The 19008-nt window shown below is 44.9% G+C and overlaps 1 protein-coding gene across 1 annotated transcript in view; it reads left to right on the top strand.

The window, feature by feature from the left end:
* The first annotated feature begins 235 nt into the window (after positions 1-235).
* The window catches only part of LOC141144038 (uncharacterized), a 57296-nt gene continuing 38523 nt past the window's right edge, over positions 236-19008 (top strand). The window contains exon 1 of the mRNA XM_073629376.1: positions 236-441. The gene's annotated coding sequence lies outside the window, so the exon portion shown is untranslated. The remainder of the gene's footprint in view (positions 442-19008) is intronic.

The following is a 19008-nucleotide window of genomic DNA, read 5'->3' as shown; positions in this document are numbered from 1 at the left end:
AATAATAATACTAACATAGTATACAATTATTATTATTAATAATGATGATAAATGATAATAATAACAATAACAATAATAATAACAATATAAAATTATTACTATTATTAATAATGATAATAATAATAGTATTAGAAGGAGAATCCTGTGACTCCTCGATCCTCCGCGTCTCTCCATGTCTTGTTATTTCCTCCATATCCGGCCATCTGGCGGACCATTGTTCCCCGTGTCTTGTCTCCGCGCTCCGGATCCGTACGTTCTACACATTGTCTGTCCTCCTCATTCAACGACTTCTCTGACTGCGTGCCAAATAGAAGGACATTTCCCCCCGGAGAGGGAGGAGAGGACTGTTTACATCTAGAAGACTGGGATGGAAGCTTCCATCGGGGCTCAGAGCGCTCACCCGGCCGGCCGACTGCACACAGGACACGGTTCACGTTCTCTGTAAGTTTTTATTGCTATTATTTTACTTAGAAAATTATCCTGCCGGTACGATCTCCCATTTAGGGCTTCATCACGCTAGCAGTTGAGAGTCAGTAAAACTCTGTGGTTGAGTTCCCCCCCCCCCCAACCGCTCCTCAATTAGCTTCAGATGCAGCCACCAGTGGTGTACACATGCCACGGCAATGATGCATTGCTTCACAGCTTTGGCAGAAATGTTACCCCCGACGCTTTTTGGTGGGCGCAGTGCCAAGTGAATATACGGCAAGTATCCCACCACTGCGTGCAATGCAGGTGATTGCAGAGTGCGAGAGCTCAAGGGGTTAAAACAGGTGGTAAGAAAGTGATACAACTAGTATCAGTATCGGTGCCGATACCGAGCATTTTCCCGAGCACTTGTACTCAGGCAAATGCTCCAAAGCTTCACCCGATACCTGGACAGTCAGGGGTGATCGGTGCGGTGGTGGGGGAGGAGTTACAATCACCGATCTCCCTGTATAGCTTCTGCTCCTCTCCCTCCCACGGCTGTCAGCTGCTTTATTGAAATCTTTACAGGGAGATTGGTGATTGTAACTCCTCCCCAGCGCCGCACCCTTGACTGTCCCCAATATTCTCCTCCAGTCCCCCTCCGTGCTCCTCTGGTCCCCGTCCATGTTCCTCCAATCCCCCTTCTTGCTCCTCCGATCCCCCTAGGTGCTCATCGGTTCTCCTCCGTTCTCCTCCGGTCCCCCTCTCCGTGCTCCTCTGGTCCCCCTCTGTGTTCCCCCGCTCCCCCTCCATGCTCCTCGGCCCCCCTCCGGGCTCCTCCGCTCCCCCTCCATGCTCCTCGGTCTCCTTCCGCGCTCCTCCGCTCTCCCTCCATGCTCCGGCCACTCTCCATGCTCCTTGGTCCCCCTCCATGCTCCTCAGTCCCCCTCCATGCTCCGGTTCTCCTCCGTGCTCTTCTGGTCCTCCTCCATGCTCCTGCGGTCCCCCTCTGTGCTCCGGTCCTCCTCTGTGCTCCTTCGGTCCCCCTCTCCATAGTCCTCCGGTCCCCCTCTTTGTGCTCCTCGGATCCCCCCCCCCCCGTGCTTCTCTGTCCTCCTCCATGCTCCTCCGGACCCACTCGCCATGCTCCTCTGGTCCCCCTCTCCGTGCTCCTCCGGTCCCCCTCCGTACTCCTTGGTCCCCCTTCGTTCCTCCAGTCCCCCATCTTGCTCCTCCGATCCCCCTAGGTGCTTCTCTGTCCTCCTCCATGCTCCTCCGGTCCCACTCGCCGTGCTCCTCCGGTCCCCCTCCGTGCTCCTTGGTCCCCCTTTGTGCTCCGGTTCTCCTCCGTGCTCTTCCGGTCCTCCTCCATGCTCCTCCGGTCCCCCTCTGTGCTCCGGTCCTCCTCCATGCTCCTCCGGTCCCCCTCTGTGCTCCGGTCCTCCTCCATGCTCCTCCGCCCCCCTCCGTGCACCTCCGGTCCCCCTCCATGCTCCTCCATCGCCCTCTTTGCTTCTCTGGTACCCCTCTGTGCTCCTCTGGTCCCCCTCCTTGCTCCTCTGATTCCCCCTAGGTACTCCTCGGTCCTCCTCCATGCTCCTCCTGTCCCCTCTGTGCTCCTCGGTCCCCCTCCATGCTCCGGTCCCCCTCCATGCTCTGGTCCCCCTCCGTGCTCCGGTCCTCCTCCGTGCTCCTCCGCATGCCTCCATGCTCCACCTGTCCCCCCTCCGTGCTCCTCCGTCCCCCTCCTTACTTCTCCGGTCTCCCTCTGTGCTCCTCGGTCCTCCTCCGTGCTCCTCCGGTCCCCTCTGTGCTCTTCCAGTCCTCCTTCATACTCCTCCGGTCCCCCTCTGTGCTCCGGTCCTCCTCCATGCCCCTCCGTGCTCCTCCGCCCCCTCCGTGCACCTCCAGTCCCCCTCCGTGCTCCTCAGTCCCCCTCCTTGCTTCTCTGGTACCCCTCTGTGCTCCCCTGGTCCCCCTCCTTGCTCCTCTGATTCCCCCTAGGTGCTCTTCGGTCCTCCTCCATGCTCCTCCGGTCCCCTCTGTGCTCCTCGGTCCCCCTCCATGCTCCGGTCCCCCTCTGTGCTCCTCCGGGCCTCCTCCATGCTCCTCCGCACACCTCCATGCTCCTTCTGTCCCCCTCTGTGTTCCTCTGCCCCCTCCGTGCTCCTCCGTCCCCCTCCTTGCTTCTCTGGTCTCCCTCTGTGCTCCTCCAGTCCCCCTCCTTGCCCCTCTGATTCCCCCTAGGTGCTCCTCGGTCCTCCTCCGTGCTCCTCCGGTCCCCTCCGTGCACCTCGGTCCCCTTCCATGCTGCGGTCCCCCTCCATGCTGCAGTCCCCCTCCATGCTGCGGTCCCCCTCCATGCTGCGGTCCCCCTCCGTGCTTCTTGGTCCTACTCCATGCTCCTCCGGTCCCCCTCTCCGTGCTCCTCCGGTCCCCCTCCCTGTGCTCCTCTGGTCCCCCTCCCTGTGCTCCTCTGGTCCCCCTCCCTGTGCTCCTCTGGTCCCCCTCCCTGTGCTCCTCCGGTCCCCCTCCGTGCTCCTCCGGTCCCCCTCCGTGCTCCTCTGGTCCCCCTCTGTGCTTCTCCGGGCCCTCTCCGTGCTCCTCGGTCCCCCTCTTTGCTCCGGTCCTCCTCCATGCTTCTCCGGTCCCCCTTCGTGCTCCGATCACCCTCCATACTCCTCGGTCCCCCTTCATGCTCCTCGGCCCTCCTCCGTGCTCCGGTTCTCCTCTGTGCTCTTCTGGTCCTCCTCCATGCTTCGGTCCTCTTCCATGCTCTTCCGGTCCCCCTCTGTGCTCCGGTCCTCCACCATGCTCCTCTGCCCCCCTCCTTGCTCCAGTCCCCCTCTGTGCTGAGGTCCCCCTCCATGCTCCTCTGCCCCCCTCCGTTCTCCAGTCCCCCTCTATGCTCCTCTGCCCCCCTCCTAGCTCCGGTCCCCCTCTGTGCTGAGGTCCCCCTACATGCTCCTCTGCCCCCATCCGTTCTCCGGTCCCCCTCCATGCTCCTCTGCCCCCCTCCGTTCTCCGGTCCCCCTCCATGCTCCTCTGCCCCCCTCCTAGCTCCGGTCCCCCTCTGTGCTGAGGTCCCCCTCCATGCTCCTCTGCCCCCATCCGTTCTCCGGTCCCCCTCCATGCTCCTCTGCCCCCCTCCGTTCTCCGGTCCCCCTCCATGCTCCTCTGCCCCCCTCTGTTCTTTGGTCCCCCTCCGTGCTCCTTCACCCCCTCTGTCCTCGATCTGTCAGGATAAAGAGTGGAGGAAGGAGCCGGTATATCTGTCATTTATCAGATGCGCAGAGTCAGTGATCACTGTCTGTCCATTCATAACTGAGCATCATAATCTGTGTGTTACTCTGCTTTAGTTTATGAATGGAGAGGAGCCTCTGTCTTCTCTCCATTCATCTTCAGTGCAGCTGAGGCTGCAGAGAAAGGGACTGGGGAATCTCTGTCCTCTGTCTCTTTCCATGTCTCAAAAGGGAGATGTCAGGGGTCTGTTAAGACCCCTGATATCTCACCAAAGCCCCCCCCAACAGGGCTAATAAAAAAAAAGAATGAATTGTAATAAATAAATACTGAAAAGGTTAAATTGTAAAAATAATAATACAAATAAATAAAATAAATAAAATAATAATAAAGAAAAATTGTAAAAAAATTAAAATAAAACGTCTGACACGGTCCTCGCGTCATCAGTGCTGCATATTAGCGCCACTGTCACACAACATTAAAAAAAAGTATCGGTAATCGGTATCGGCACTTGTACTCGGTCTTACAGGTCCTCGCTGCCTGTTGAATGCTCTCTGAAGAGCGATCCACACGTGCAACCAAAATGAGTGTGAATGAGCCCCAAAAGTGTAACTTTTCATGACAAATATACAACAGTCTGTCAGTAGCATTCATACCACAGTTTCTGCCCCCCCCCCCATAACATAGTTTAATCACCTGTTAATTCTGCCAGTAAATCTGTTGATTTTTCCACTTCCTGTAGCAGGGTGACAACGCTGTTTGTTCTGCAGTAAAATCACAGCGGCGTTGTCACCCTGTAGTCTTTGATGGGCAGGTAGCTTTAAATTGACATTTTTGGACAAATTGTTAGAAAGCAGTGAATGTGACTTTCATCAAACCTTTGCTGGTGGTGAATCAATCGCTGTCAGTTAAAACACACAGAGCTGAAAGATTCTCCTGCACTGAATGTTTTGGTGAATATCAGTTTCACAGCTTTAAAAATATGTCCAAACATATTTTGCACTTATGGAGAAAAAAATGTTTAAATCATATAAGTAAAAAGTTGTCAATTGTAATCCTCCTGACCCCCTGGAACTCTGCTGGACAGCTTGACAGTCAGGAAGTGTATTAGAGAAAGATACCCGCGAGCTACCGCAAGCATGCCCCCCGGCAAAAATAGAGAGGATTGGACTCGGTACCCAAGAATTAGGCAAGAAGTATGATAAAATGTAACAAATTAACCCTTTCATGCCTATTTCTGACACTTGTTGCTTACAAGTTAAAACCCATATTTTTTTGCTAGAAAATGACTTAGAACCCCCAAACATTATATATATATATTTTTAGCAGAGACCCTAGGGAATAAAATGGCGATTTAAACCATAAACAATACCGCGCTAACATAAAGGTTGTTCTACTAATGATTAGCAGAGTGAAATATATATTAAGCTGCAATCTTATCGTGAGGCGTGCACACAAACATAAGAAGAAAAAATCAAAAAAAGACTGCGCTAAGACAAAAGGCAACAATCATGTGATATGACTAATCAGAACATATGAATATGTTTAAAATTGAGTTTTTCAAAATTAATATTTATGAATAAAAAACACCAGAGCTTTCTTAAAAAAGTGACTGAAAATATATAATAACCAAATAAAGATATAAAAAGTCCCAAATGAAGGTAAGAAAAAGTGACTGGCGTCACAAAAACACACAGTCCCTGGAGCCAAGGCAAATGCAAACAATGATCTTGGACATGTAGCGCAATCCTTGGAGCCAAGGTAGATGTATTCAGTGTACATAGACGTAAAACACCCAGTGAAAAATCCTCCACCTAATAAGATGTCCGCTTACCAGAGGTAAGCTGTGAATCAGCTTAGTATTAACCTCTCCACGGGGAAGATCAGCTCCTCAGGTCTCCAACCAAGGAAGGGGGTGGGCAGGATCTTACGATGTGTTTAGCTCAATCCACACAGTAGGAGGACCCAAAAGGACAAAACAAATTCTCCATAGTGTAAAACTGTATTGCAATTTATTGAGGTAAAAAATGGTCACACTTACATTAAAATCAAGATATAAGGGCACATATGATCAAAATCAGCCGGCCGGCTTGCATGCACCCGTTCAGGCGAAAAACGATGACGTCAGCGCGTCAACCTTCCGACGTACGTTTCGTCCTACTGGACGTCGTCATGGGAACGGGCGACGCACTGACTCATCGCTATTTATGGAGACAAAACGAAACCAAGCCTCGCTATGAAGCTCGGATGGCGTCATCACAACATCCTGTTGAAGAGGATGTATGCAACAAGTGGTGATGGAAAAAGGCTGGCGTTGCCCTCGTTAGCCAATCGAAGCCTCTTATTTACGAGGGAAGGGTTAGATAAATAGAATAATAGAATACATTGGAGGGCATGATCTAAACCTGTATACGCCATCTAGTGGACCAAATAAGATTGACATTCAAAGCCACTATACTATTATATAGAAGGAGAAACTGGTAAATAAGTAAAATAAAATAAAAATATTATAAAAATATTTTTCTAATATAATTATGGTATCTAAACATTAGAAAAAAATGATACAATGACCTACTGACGCCATCAGAGAATCAGAGAGAGTTTACAAAATTTTATAGACAGCATGTCCATACAAAATTATAATGTACTTAAAATAAAAATACAATAAAAATATCCAAATATTTTATTAGAAATGTCACCCCTCATACCCCAACTCAGTGTTTTAGATGGAATGATGGTAGGATAGTAGGATAATACTTTATATTAATCTAAGAATTATCTAGAAAAGCGTTTAAATCTACATCAACGTTGAGCCCAAAGGGGGTGTAACACTTCAATCTGTGTATCCAGGTCATCTCGAGTCTGGAAATTCCTCGTATGACAGACCCCCCCCTCCAATGTGGAGTGTACCTGTCGATACCAAGAAAGATAGTTTTCTTAGGGTCGCGATTATGTGCTTCTAGATAATGTCTAGAGACCGGGTGTTTGGGAAAACCAGTGAGGATGTTAGTAATGTGTTCATTAAGCCTTACAGATAAGGGGCGCTTGGTTCTTCCTACATATTGTAGGCCACAAGGGCATTGAAGAAGATATACCACTCGCTTTGTGGAGCAGGTGATGAATGATCTAATCTCAAATTCCATCTGGGTGCTGGTGGAAATGAAGTTATGTGTCCTTCTATGTGTGCAACCACTAAGAGAACATACCCTACACCTCCTGCACTGATAGAAACCGGTCATATATTCAAAAAATCCTTTTTTGATAAGGGGAGGATCTAGGACATTTGGGGCCACTCTATTCCTGAGCGAGGGGGCACCTCTATAGATTACCTGTGGTTTGGCCGGAAGGATAGGACCAAGCACATGGTCATTTTTGAGAACATGCCAATGCTTTTTTATTAGCTTAGCTATATTGTTGTGTTGGGAAGAATAAGTGGTAATAAAGGGAATTGCAGGTACCCTCTCACGATGGAGCTTACTAGTTTCAAGTAGAGTGCATCTATCGATTTTGGCTACTTCATCTAATGTGTCCCTCAAAGATGTTTCCACATAGCCCTTCTCTAGGAAACGTTTTAATAAGATATCCGCTTGGGCTAAAAACTCAGTGTGGTTAGAACAATTACGTTTTAAACGAATAAATTGGCTCTTTGGCACAGACCTCAGCCAGGCCTCATGGTGGCAGCTGTCAGTCGGTATGTAGGAATTCCGATCTGTGTTTTTAAAGAAGGTGGCTGTGGTAAATTCTCCATCCCTCACACCGATCTTCAGGTCTAAGAAATTAATTTCAGACTGGCTGGCCTCATATGAAAGTCGGATCCCCCGGTCATTGTTATTCAGCCCCACCATATATGTATCGAGATCTTCACGGTCGCCATTCCATAGGAGGAGGATGTCATCTATATATCTGGCCCACAACACCACCTGAGGTTTCTGCTGGGCATAGATGACATCCTCCTCCCACAGGGCCATGAAGAGGTTCGCCAAGCTGGGGGCATACTTTGCCCCCATGGCGACCCCCCTGTCCTGTCTGTAAAACTGACCCCCAAACCAAAAATAATTTCTAGTGGCCACAAAGTGGAGTAGTTGCATAATGAAACATATTTGTTCATCAAATAATGACGAATCTCGTCTGAGATAATATTCAACTGCAAACAGTCCTAGGTTATGGGGTATTACGGTGTATAATGAGGCGACGTCTGCTGTCACCAACCACCAATTGGGCCCAGGAGTATAATTAGAAAGTAAATTGATTACGTGACGGGTATCTTTAAGGTACGACGGCATCTTGGTAACTAATGGCTGTAGATAGAAATCTATATACCTGCCCACCCGGGACGATATGGAATCTATTCCACTGACTATGGGACGTCCCGGGGGGCAGGTAGGATGCTTGTGAATTTTTGGCAGGTAATAGAGAACAGGGGTACGAGGGGCTTTTGGTACCAGATAGGCTTTCTCCTTATTATCTAGGATACCCTGTTCTGACCCGAACTTAATTAGCGCCTCCAATTCTTTTTTATATTGGGCTTTTGGATCTGATCTAAGGGGGGTATAGGTATCACGATCTCCCAAGATGTTAGACATTTCTTTAAGATAGTCGTTCCTGTCCAAAACTATAATGCCACCCCCCTTATCCGCCGGTCTGATGACTAAGTTTTTATTGTGACATAAGGAATCTAGACCAGTTTTCAGATTTTTGTCAAAGTATACTTTTTTGAGGGGTAATTGCTCTAAATCCTTAAGGACTAGATCTTTAAACACCTTCAATGAGGGGGCTGTAGCCCCGGGAGGATTGAAAAGGGAGGCATTTGATAGCCCTGAGTGACGGTATTCATTGGAACCGGTTGTAATATTAGTAATAGGGTTAGAGGTTAAATATCTTTTAATGTTGACCTTGCGGACAAATTTGTGCACATCTATAAAAGTTTGAAACTTATTCAAACCTCTCGGTGGTGCAAATTTAAGACCTTTGTTAAGTAAAGATTTTTCAGAGTCATTTAAGGAAACAGAACTTAGATTGAATATACCATTATTGGTTATGCTTTTTTCCTTTTTAGATCGCAATCGCCTCCCCCCTCTAGTTCCTCTCTTTGGTCTGCTGGCCTTTTGGTGCCTTGGCCTGGCCTGTGAAAACCCCATTGCTGATGATTAGAATTAGAGGGGCCAGGTTTATTTCCATCATCTATGGGTCCCCCCAATCTGGGATGGGACTGTGGGGCCAATTGGTTACGTGCTTCCATGATGGTGGAACTAGTAGGGGGGCCTTCAAGGTCACTTAAAGGGTAGAATTGATTGTGGGTACTGATATTGTATTCCGAGTACTCCCTCCTAGTGATTCTGGGTCCAGGATTATGAAATTCTCGAGGTCTACCCTCATAGTAGCCCAAATTGAGATCATAACTGGGGCCATAAGGGTAGTCTAGATGGGGCTCAAAATTGACCATACGGGGAGATGGCAGATGATCCTTATACTCATTATATTGATCATGTGATCTGCCCCCAAAAGGGTGACCACCCATAGGTCTTTTATTGCCAGAACCTCTACCCCTCCCTCGTCCTCCATGGTTAGAACTACCTGTCCCCCGAGATCGTCTTGGTTGAGAGGGCGGGTAATAAGATGGAGCACCTCCCTTCTCACCCATTCCACGTCTGGAGGAAGAGGGTTGTGTTCCCTGTTGGGACCTACCAGAGGGGCCATTATGGCCTCCCGGAAAGGGCCCGGAAAGGTTGGGTTGTAATGGAGGGGGGGCATATACCATGGCTGGGGGTAGTCCTCCTGGGTTAGATGGACCCCACTCCATATTATCAGCTGTGTTTTGTTCAGCTAATAATTTTTTTTGCCATTCAAAAACTACTGCCCCTTGGTAGTCTAATAGGTCTCTATTGTATTTCTTTTTCTTTTTAATTCTCTGATCTCTTTCCTCCTTTTCTAATAAGGAAAGGAGGGAGAGCGATTTCTCTTTATAGTCATTGCTCTCCTTAAGGGGGCTTAGTTTCTCTTTGATGTTTTTGATTTCATCATCTAACCTAGTGAGTTTAGTTTTTTTACGACCAATGAGAAATTTTAAAAAATCTATTCCCGCTGTATTGAAATAGCTAAACCACTCTTCTAGTTGGACGTCGCCCTTCTGTGGGCTGACCTCCCATCTGAGACTTCTCGGCACCATACCCCCTTTAACATAAGTGTCAAGAATAGGCTATGTCCCACTGAGTGTGTATTTCAGATATAGTCAAATTCTTAAGCCTTGTAAAAAGGCCACTGAGGTCTCCCTCATCCTCTTTGTATGACTCAAATACACCATCAGTGTTAAACTGCCTAGCGGCTCTGTAATCAAAAACATCCATTGAGGGGGGTTTTAAATGAAACCAATAAAAAATACTGGTTATGGTAAACCTATAAATAGCAGCAGTATTAAAGCCACAAAATGTGAGTAGACAAAATAAACCATAAACAATACCGCGCTAACATAAAGGTTGTTCTACTAATGATTAGCAGAGTGAAATAAATATTAAGCTGCAATCTTATCGTGAGGCGTGCACACAAACATAAGAAGAAAAAATCAAAAAAAGACTGCGCTAAGACAAAAGGCAACAATCATGTGATATGACTAATCAGAACATATGAATATGTTTAAAATTGAGTTTTTCAAAATTAATATTTATGAATAAAAAACACCAGAGCTTTCTTAAAAAAGTGACTGAAAATATATAATAACCAAATAAAGATATAAAAAGTCCCAAATGAAGGTAAGAAAAAGTGACTGGCGTCACAAAAACACACAGTCCCTGGAGCCAAGGCAAATGCAAACAATGATCTTGGACATGTAGCGCAATCCTTGGAGCCAAGGTAGATGTATTCAGTGTACATAGACGTAAAACACCCAGTGAAAAATCCTCCACCTAATAAGATGTCCGCTTACCAGAGGTAAGCTGTGAATCAGCTTAGTATTAACCTCTCCACGGGGAAGATCAGCTCCTCAGGTCTCCAACCAAGGAAGGGGGTGGGCAGGATCTTACGATGTGTTTAGCTCAATCCACACAGTAGGAGGACCCAAAAGGACAAAACAAATTCTCCATAGTGTAAAACTGTATTGCAATTTATTGAGGTAAAAAATGGTCACACTTACATTAAAATCAAGATATAAGGGCACATATGATCAAAATCAGCCGGCCGGCTTGCATGCACCCGTTCAGGCGAAAAACGATGACGTCAGCGCGTCAACCTTCCGACGTACGTTTCGTCCTACTGGACGTCGTCATGGGAACGGGCGACGCACTGACTCATCGCTATTTATGGAGACAAAACGAAACACACATAGAAGGACACATAACTTCATTTCCACCAGCACCCAGATGGAATTTGAGATTAGATCATTCATCACCTGCTCCACAAAGCGAGTGGTATATCTTCTTCAATGCCCTTGTGGCCTACATTATGTAGGAAGAACCAAGCGCCCCTTATCTGTAAGGCTTAATGAACACATTACTAACATCCTCACTGGTTTTCCCAAACACCCGGTCTCTAGACATTATCTAGAAGCACATAATCGCGACCCTAAGAAAACTATCTTTCTTGGTATCGACAGGTACACTCCACATTGGAGGGGGGGGTCTGTCATACGAGGAATTTCCAGACTCGAGATGACCTGGATACACAGATTGAAGTGTTACACCCCCTTTGGGCTCAACGTTGATGTAGATTTAAACGCTTTTCTAGATAATTCTTAGATTAATATAAAGTATTATCCTACTATCCTACCATCATTCCATCTAAAACACTGAGTTGGGGTATGAGGGGTGACATTTCTAATAAAATATTTGGATATTTTTATTGTATTTTTATTTTAAGTACATTATAATTTTGTATGGACATGCTGTCTATAAAATTTTGTAAACTCTCTCTGATTCTCTGATGGCGTCAGTAGGTCATTGTATCATTTTTTTTCTAATGTTTAGATACCATAATTATATTAGAAAAATATTTTTATAATATTTTTATTTTATTTTACTTATTTACCAGTTTCTCCTTCTATATAATAGTATAGTGGCTTTGAATGTCAATCTTATTTGGTCCACTAGATGGCGTATACAGGTTTAGATCATGCCCTCCAATGTATTCTATTATTCTATTTATCTAACCCTTCCCTCGTAAATAAGAGGCTTCGATTGGCTAACGAGGGCAACGCCAGCCTTTTTCCATCACCACTTGTTGCATACATCCTCTTCAACAGGATGTTGTGATGACGCCATCCGAGCTTCATAGCGAGGCTTGGTTTCGTTTTGTCTCCATAAATAGCGATGAGTCAGTGCGTCGCCCGTTCCCATGACGACGTCCAGTAGGACGAAACGTACGTCGGAAGGTTGACGCGCTGACGTCATCGTTTTTCGCCTGAACGGGTGCATGCAAGCCGGCCGGCTGATTTTGATCATATGTGCCCTTATATCTTGATTTTAATGTAAGTGTGACCATTTTTTACCTCAATAAATTGCAATACAGTTTTACACTATGGAGAATTTGTTTTGTCCTTTTGGGTCCTCCTACTGTGTGGATTGAGCTAAACACATCGTAAGATCCTGCCCACCCCCTTCCTTGGTTGGAGACCTGAGGAGCTGATCTTCCCCGTGGAGAGGTTAATACTAAGCTGATTCACAGCTTACCTCTGGTAAGCGGACATCTTATTAGGTGGAGGATTTTTCACTGGGTGTTTTACGTCTATGTACACTGAATACATCTACCTTGGCTCCAAGGATTGCGCTACATGTCCAAGATCATTGTTTGCATTTGCCTTGGCTCCAGGGACTGTGTGTTTTTGTGACGCCAGTCACTTTTTCTTACCTTCATTTGGGACTTTTTATATCTTTATTTGGTTATTATATATTTTCAGTCACTTTTTTAAGAAAGCTCTGGTGTTTTTTATTCATAAATATTAATTTTGAAAAACTCAATTTTAAACATATTCATATGTTCTGATTAGTCATATCACATGATTGTTGCCTTTTGTCTTAGCGCAGTCTTTTTTTGATTTTTTCTTCTTATGTTTGTGTGCACGCCTCACGATAAGATTGCAGCTTAATATTTATTTCACTCTGCTAATCATTAGTAGAACAACCTTTATGTTAGCGCGGTATTGTTTATGGTTTATTTTGTCTACTCACATTTTGTGGCTTTAATACTGCTGCTATTTATAGGTTTACCATAACCAGTATTTTTTATTGGTTTCATTTAAAACCCCCCTCAATGGATGTTTTTGATTACAGAGCCGCTAGGCAGTTTAACACTGATGGTGTATTTGAGTCATACAAAGAGGATGAGGGAGACCTCAGTGGCCTTTTTACAAGGCTTAAGAATTTGACTATATCTGAAATACACACTCAGTGGGACATAGCCTATCTTGACACTTATGTTAAAGGGGGTATGGTGCCGAGAAGTCTCAGATGGGAGGTCAGCCCACAGAAGGGCGACGTCCAACTAGAAGAGTGGTTTAGCTATTTCAATACAGCGGGAATAGATTTTTTAAAATTTCTCATTGGTCGTAAAAAAACTAAACTCACTAGGTTAGATGATGAAATCAAAAACATCAAAGAGAAACTAAGCCCCCTTAAGGAGAGCAATGACTATAAAGAGAAATCGCTCTCCCTCCTTTCCTTATTAGAAAAGGAGGAAAGAGATCAGAGAATTAAAAAGAAAAAGAAATACAATAGAGACCTATTAGACTACCAAGGGGCAGTAGTTTTTGAATGGCAAAAAAAATTATTAGCTGAACAAAACACAGCTGATAATATGGAGTGGGGTCCATCTAACCCAGGAGGACTACCCCCAGCCATGGTATATGCCCCCCCTCCATTACAACCCAACCTTTCCGGGCCCTTTCCGGGAGGCCATAATGGCCCCTCTGGTAGGTCCCAACAGGGAACACAACCCTCTTCCTCCAGACGTGGAATGGGTGAGAAGGGAGGTGCTCCATCTTATTACCCGCCCTCTCAACCAAGACGATCTCGGGGGACAGGTAGTTCTAACCATGGAGGACGAGGGAGGGGTAGAGGTTCTGGCAATAAAAGACCTATGGGTGGTCACCCTTTTGGGGGCAGATCACATGATCAATATAATGAGTATAAGGATCATCTGCCATCTCCCCGTATGGTCAATTTTGAGCCCCATCTAGACTACCCTTATGGCCCCAGTTATGATCTCAATTTGGGCTACTATGAGGGTAGACCTCGAGAATTTCATAATCCTGGACCCAGAATCACTAGGAGGGAGTACTCGGAATACAATATCAGTACCCACAATCAATTCTACCCTTTAAGTGACCTTGAAGGCCCCCCTACTAGTTCCACCATCATGGAAGCACGTAACCAATTGGCCCCACAGTCCCATCCCAGATTGGGGGGACCCATAGATGATGGAAATAAACCTGGCCCCTCTAATTCTAATCATCAGCAATGGGGTTTTCACAGGCCAGGCCAAGGCACCAAAAGGCCAGCAGACCAAAGAGAGGAACTAGAGGGGGGAGGCGATTGCGATCTAAAAAGGAAAAAAGCATAACCAATAATGGTATATTCAATCTAAGTTCTGTTTCCTTAAATGACTCTGAAAAATCTTTACTTAACAAAGGTCTTAAATTTGCACCACCGAGAGGTTTGAATAAGTTTCAAACTTTTATAGATGTGCACAAATTTGTCCGCAAGGTCAACATTAAAAGATATTTAACCTCTAACCCTATTACTAATATTACAACCGGTTCCAATGAATACCGTCACTCAGGGCTATCAAATGCCTCCCTTTTCAATCCTCCCGGGGCTACAGCCCCCTCATTGAAGGTGTTTAAAGATCTAGTCCTTAAGGATTTAGAGCAATTACCCCTCAAAAAAGTATACTTTGACAAAAATCTGAAAACTGGTCTAGATTCCTTATGTCACAATAAAAACTTAGTCATCAGACCGGCGGATAAGGGGGGTGGCATTATAGTTTTGGACAGGAACGACTATCTTAAAGAAATGTCTAACATCTTGGGAGATCGTGATACCTATACCCCCCTTAGATCAGATCCAAAAGCCCAATATAAAAAAGAATTGGAGGCGCTAATTAAGTTCGGGTCAGAACAGGGTATCCTAGATAATAAGGAGAAAGCCTATCTGGTACCAAAAGCCCCTCGTACCCCTGTTCTCTATTACCTGCCAAAAATTCACAAGCATCCTACCTGCCCCCCGGGACGTCCCATAGTCAGTGGAATAGATTCCATATCGTCCCGGGTGGGCAGGTATATAGATTTCTATCTACAGCCATTAGTTACCAAGATGCCGTCGTACCTTAAAGATACCCGTCACGTAATCAATTTACTTTCTAATTATACTCCTGGGCCCAATTGGTGGTTGGTGACAGCAGACGTCGCCTCATTATACACCGTAATACCCCATAACCTAGGACTGTTTGCAGTTGAATATTATCTCAGACGAGATTCGTCATTATTTGATGAACAAATATGTTTCATTATGCAACTACTCCACTTTGTGGCCACTAGAAATTATTTTTGGTTTGGGGGTCAGTTTTACAGACAGGACAGGGGGGTCGCCATGGGGGCAAAGTATGCCCCCAGCTTGGCGAACCTCTTCATGGCCCTGTGGGAGGAGGATGTCATCTATGCCCAGCAGAAACCTCAGGTGGTGTTGTGGGCCAGATATATAGATGACATCCTCCTCCTATGGAATGGCGACCGTGAAGATCTCGATACATATATGGTGGGGCTGAATAACAATGACCGGGGGATCCGACTTTCATATGAGGCCAGCCAGTCTGAAATTAATTTCTTAGACCTGAAGATCGGTGTGAGGGATGGAGAATTTACCACAGCCACCTTCTTTAAAAACACAGATCGGAATTCCTACATACCGACTGACAGCTGCCACCATGAGGCCTGGCTGAGGTCTGTGCCAAAGAGCCAATTTATTCGTTTAAAACGTAATTGTTCTAACCACACTGAGTTTTTAGCCCAAGCGGATATCTTATTAAAACGTTTCCTAGAGAAGGGCTATGTGGAAACATCTTTGAGGGACACATTAGATGAAGTAGCCAAAATCGATAGATGCACTCTACTTGAAACTAGTAAGCTCCATCGTGAGAGGGTACCTGCAATTCCCTTTATTACCACTTATTCTTCCCAACACAACAATATAGCTAAGCTAATAAAAAAGCATTGGCATGTTCTCAAAAATGACCATGTGCTTGGTCCTATCCTTCCGGCCAAACCACAGGTAATCTATAGAGGTGCCCCCTCGCTCAGGAATAGAGTGGCCCCAAATGTCCTAGATCCTCCCCTTATCAAAAAAGGATTTTTTGAATATATGACCGGTTTCTATCAGTGCAGGAGGTGTAGGGTATGTTCTCTTAGTGGTTGCACACATAGAAGGACACATAACTTCATTTCCACCAGCACCCAGATGGAATTTGAGATTAGATCATTCATCACCTGCTCCACAAAGCGAGTGGTATATCTTCTTCAATGCCCTTGTGGCCTACAATATGTAGGAAGAACCAAGCGCCCCTTATCTGTAAGGCTTAATGAACACATTACTAACATCCTCACTGGTTTTCCCAAACACCCGGTCTCTAGACATTATCTAGAAGCACATAATCGCGACCCTAAGAAAACTATCTTTCTTGGTATCGACAGGTACACTCCACATTGGAGGGGGGGGTCTGTCATACGAGGAATTTCCAGACTCGAGATGACCTGGATACACAGATTGAAGTGTTACACCCCCTTTGGGCTCAACGTTGATGTAGATTTAAACGCTTTTCTAGATAATTCTTAGATTAATATAAAGTATTATCCTACTATCCTACCATCATTCCATCTAAAACACTGAGTTGGGGTATGAGGGGTGACATTTCTAATAAAATATTTGGATATTTTTATTGTATTTTTATTTTAAGTACATTATAATTTTGTATGGACATGCTGTCTATAAAATTTTGTAAACTCTCTCTGATTCTCTGATGGCGTCAGTAGGTCATTGTATCATTTTTTTCTAATGTTTAGATACCATAATTATATTAGAAAAATATTTTTATAATATTTTTATTTTATTTTACTTATTTACCAGTTTCTCCTTCTATATAATAGTATAGTGGCTTTGAATGTCAATCTTATTTGGTCCACTAGATGGCGTATACAGGTTTAGATCATGCCCTCCAATGTATTCTATTATTCTATTTATCTAACCCTTCCCTCGTAAATAAGAGGCTTCGATTGGCTAACGAGGGCAACGCCAGCCTTTTTCCATCACCACTTGTTGCATACATCCTCTTCAACAGGATGTTGTGATGACGCCATCCGAGCTTCATAGCGAGGCTTGGTTTCGTTTTGTCTCCATAAATAGCGATGAGTCAGTGCGTCGCCCGTTCCCATGACGACGTCCAGTAGGACGAAACGTACGTCGGAAGGTTGACGCGCTGACGTCATCGTTTTTCGCCTGAACGGGTGCATGCAAGCCGGCCGGCTGATTTTGATCATATGTGCCCTTATATCTTGATTTTAATGTAAGTGTGACCATTTTTTACCTCAATAAATTGCAATACAGTTTTACACTATGGAGAATTTGTTTTGTCCTTTTGGGTCCTCCTACTGTGTGGATTGAGCTAAACACATCGTAAGATCCTGCCCACCCCCTTCCTTGGTTGGAGACCTGAGGAGCTGATCTTCCCCGTGGAGAGGTTAATACTAAGCTGATTCACAGCTTACCTCTGGTAAGCGGACATCTTATTAGGTGGAGGATTTTTCACTGGGTGTTTTACGTCTATGTACACTGAATACATCTACCTTGGCTCCAAGGATTGCGCTACATGTCCAAGATCATTGTTTGCATTTGCCTTGGCTCCAGGGACTGTGTGTTTTTGTGACGCCAGTCACTTTTTCTTACCTTCATTTGGGACTTTTTATATCTTTATTTGGTTATTATATATTTTCAGTCACTTTTTTAAGAAAGCTCTGGTGTTTTTTATTCATAAATATTAATTTTGAAAAACTCAATTTTAAACATATTCATATGTTCTGATTAGTCATATCACATGATTGTTGCCTTTTGTCTTAGCGCAGTCTTTTTTTGATTTTTTCTAATAAAATGGCGATTGTTGCTGTATTTTATGTCACACGGTATTTGTGCAGCGGTCTTTCAAACGCATTTTTTGGGGGAAAAAAGACACTTTCACGAATTTAAAAAAAACTAAACAGTAAAGTTAGCCCAATTTTTTTTGTATAATGTGAAAGATGATGTTACACCGAGTAAATAGATACCTAACATGTCATGCTTTGAAATTGCGCACGCTCGTGGAATGGCGACACACTGCGGTACCTAAAAAAATCTCCATAGGTGACGCTTTAAAAAAATTTTAACAGCTACCAGATTAGAGTTAGAAAAGAGGTCTTTTGCTAGAATTATTGCTCTCACTCTGATGATCGCGGCGATACCTCACATGTATGATTTGAACACCGTTTACATTTGCGGGGGCGACTCATGTATGCTTTTTTTTTCTTATTTTTTTTTTTTTTATTTAACTTTTTTTACCATGTCCCTTTAAAAAAAAAAAAAAAAATCTGATCACTTTTATTGCTGTCACAAGGAATGTAAATATCCCTTGTGACAGTAATAGGTGGTGACAGGTCCTCTTTATGGAGGGATCTAAAAGACCCCAAATCCCTCCTTTGTACGTCAGAGTATTCAGATTGCCAAAATTGGCGATTCTGAATACTGTAAAAAAAAATTTTAAATCGGCGCCATTGGCAGCCAAGTAAACCGGAAGTGACGCTGTGACGTCGCTTCCCGGGATTTTACATCGGAGACCCGTTCGGAGCCGAATCCGGCTTTGTTCGGATCATCCCGGTATAACCCCTTCAAGCCATGAATACAAATTTGCGTATGGCGTGAAGGGGTTAAAATAAGGAAGGAGGACAATTTACAAAATGGTTATGTACAAATAATAGTTACAGCCGTGCATTTTTCATTCCAGAGATTTCAAAGGGTCGGTGAGCCCCAAGGATCATAAGGGGCTTCGAAATGTAAATCTTGACACAGTCCTCCACATGTTTCGCAGCATAAGGCGCTTCCTCAAGAGGAATCAATCATTGTCATATTGTCATCTGAAGAAACCAATGGAATGTAAGACAGCACAATAGAGGCACCCAAAGGGGTAGTCCCCCCCCCCCCACGGCGGACATGGAAGACACTGGAGAGCGCTAAGTTCTAATATGTCTGGATGTTCGAGCAACCCGGGGGGTCAGGGGCAAAGGCTGAAGGCAATTTTATCTCGTGAATATGGAATTTTTTAAAAGAAGGTTTTTGCAGATGGGGACTATGTTGGGAGACT

This window comes from Aquarana catesbeiana, linkage group LG05, assembly GCF_042186555.1.
Source record: "Aquarana catesbeiana isolate 2022-GZ linkage group LG05, ASM4218655v1, whole genome shotgun sequence".
Classification (NCBI taxonomy): Eukaryota; Metazoa; Chordata; class Amphibia; order Anura; family Ranidae; genus Aquarana; species Aquarana catesbeiana.
The sequence above is the reverse complement of the archived record's forward strand: the minus strand, read 5'-3'. Positions and strand labels throughout refer to the sequence as shown.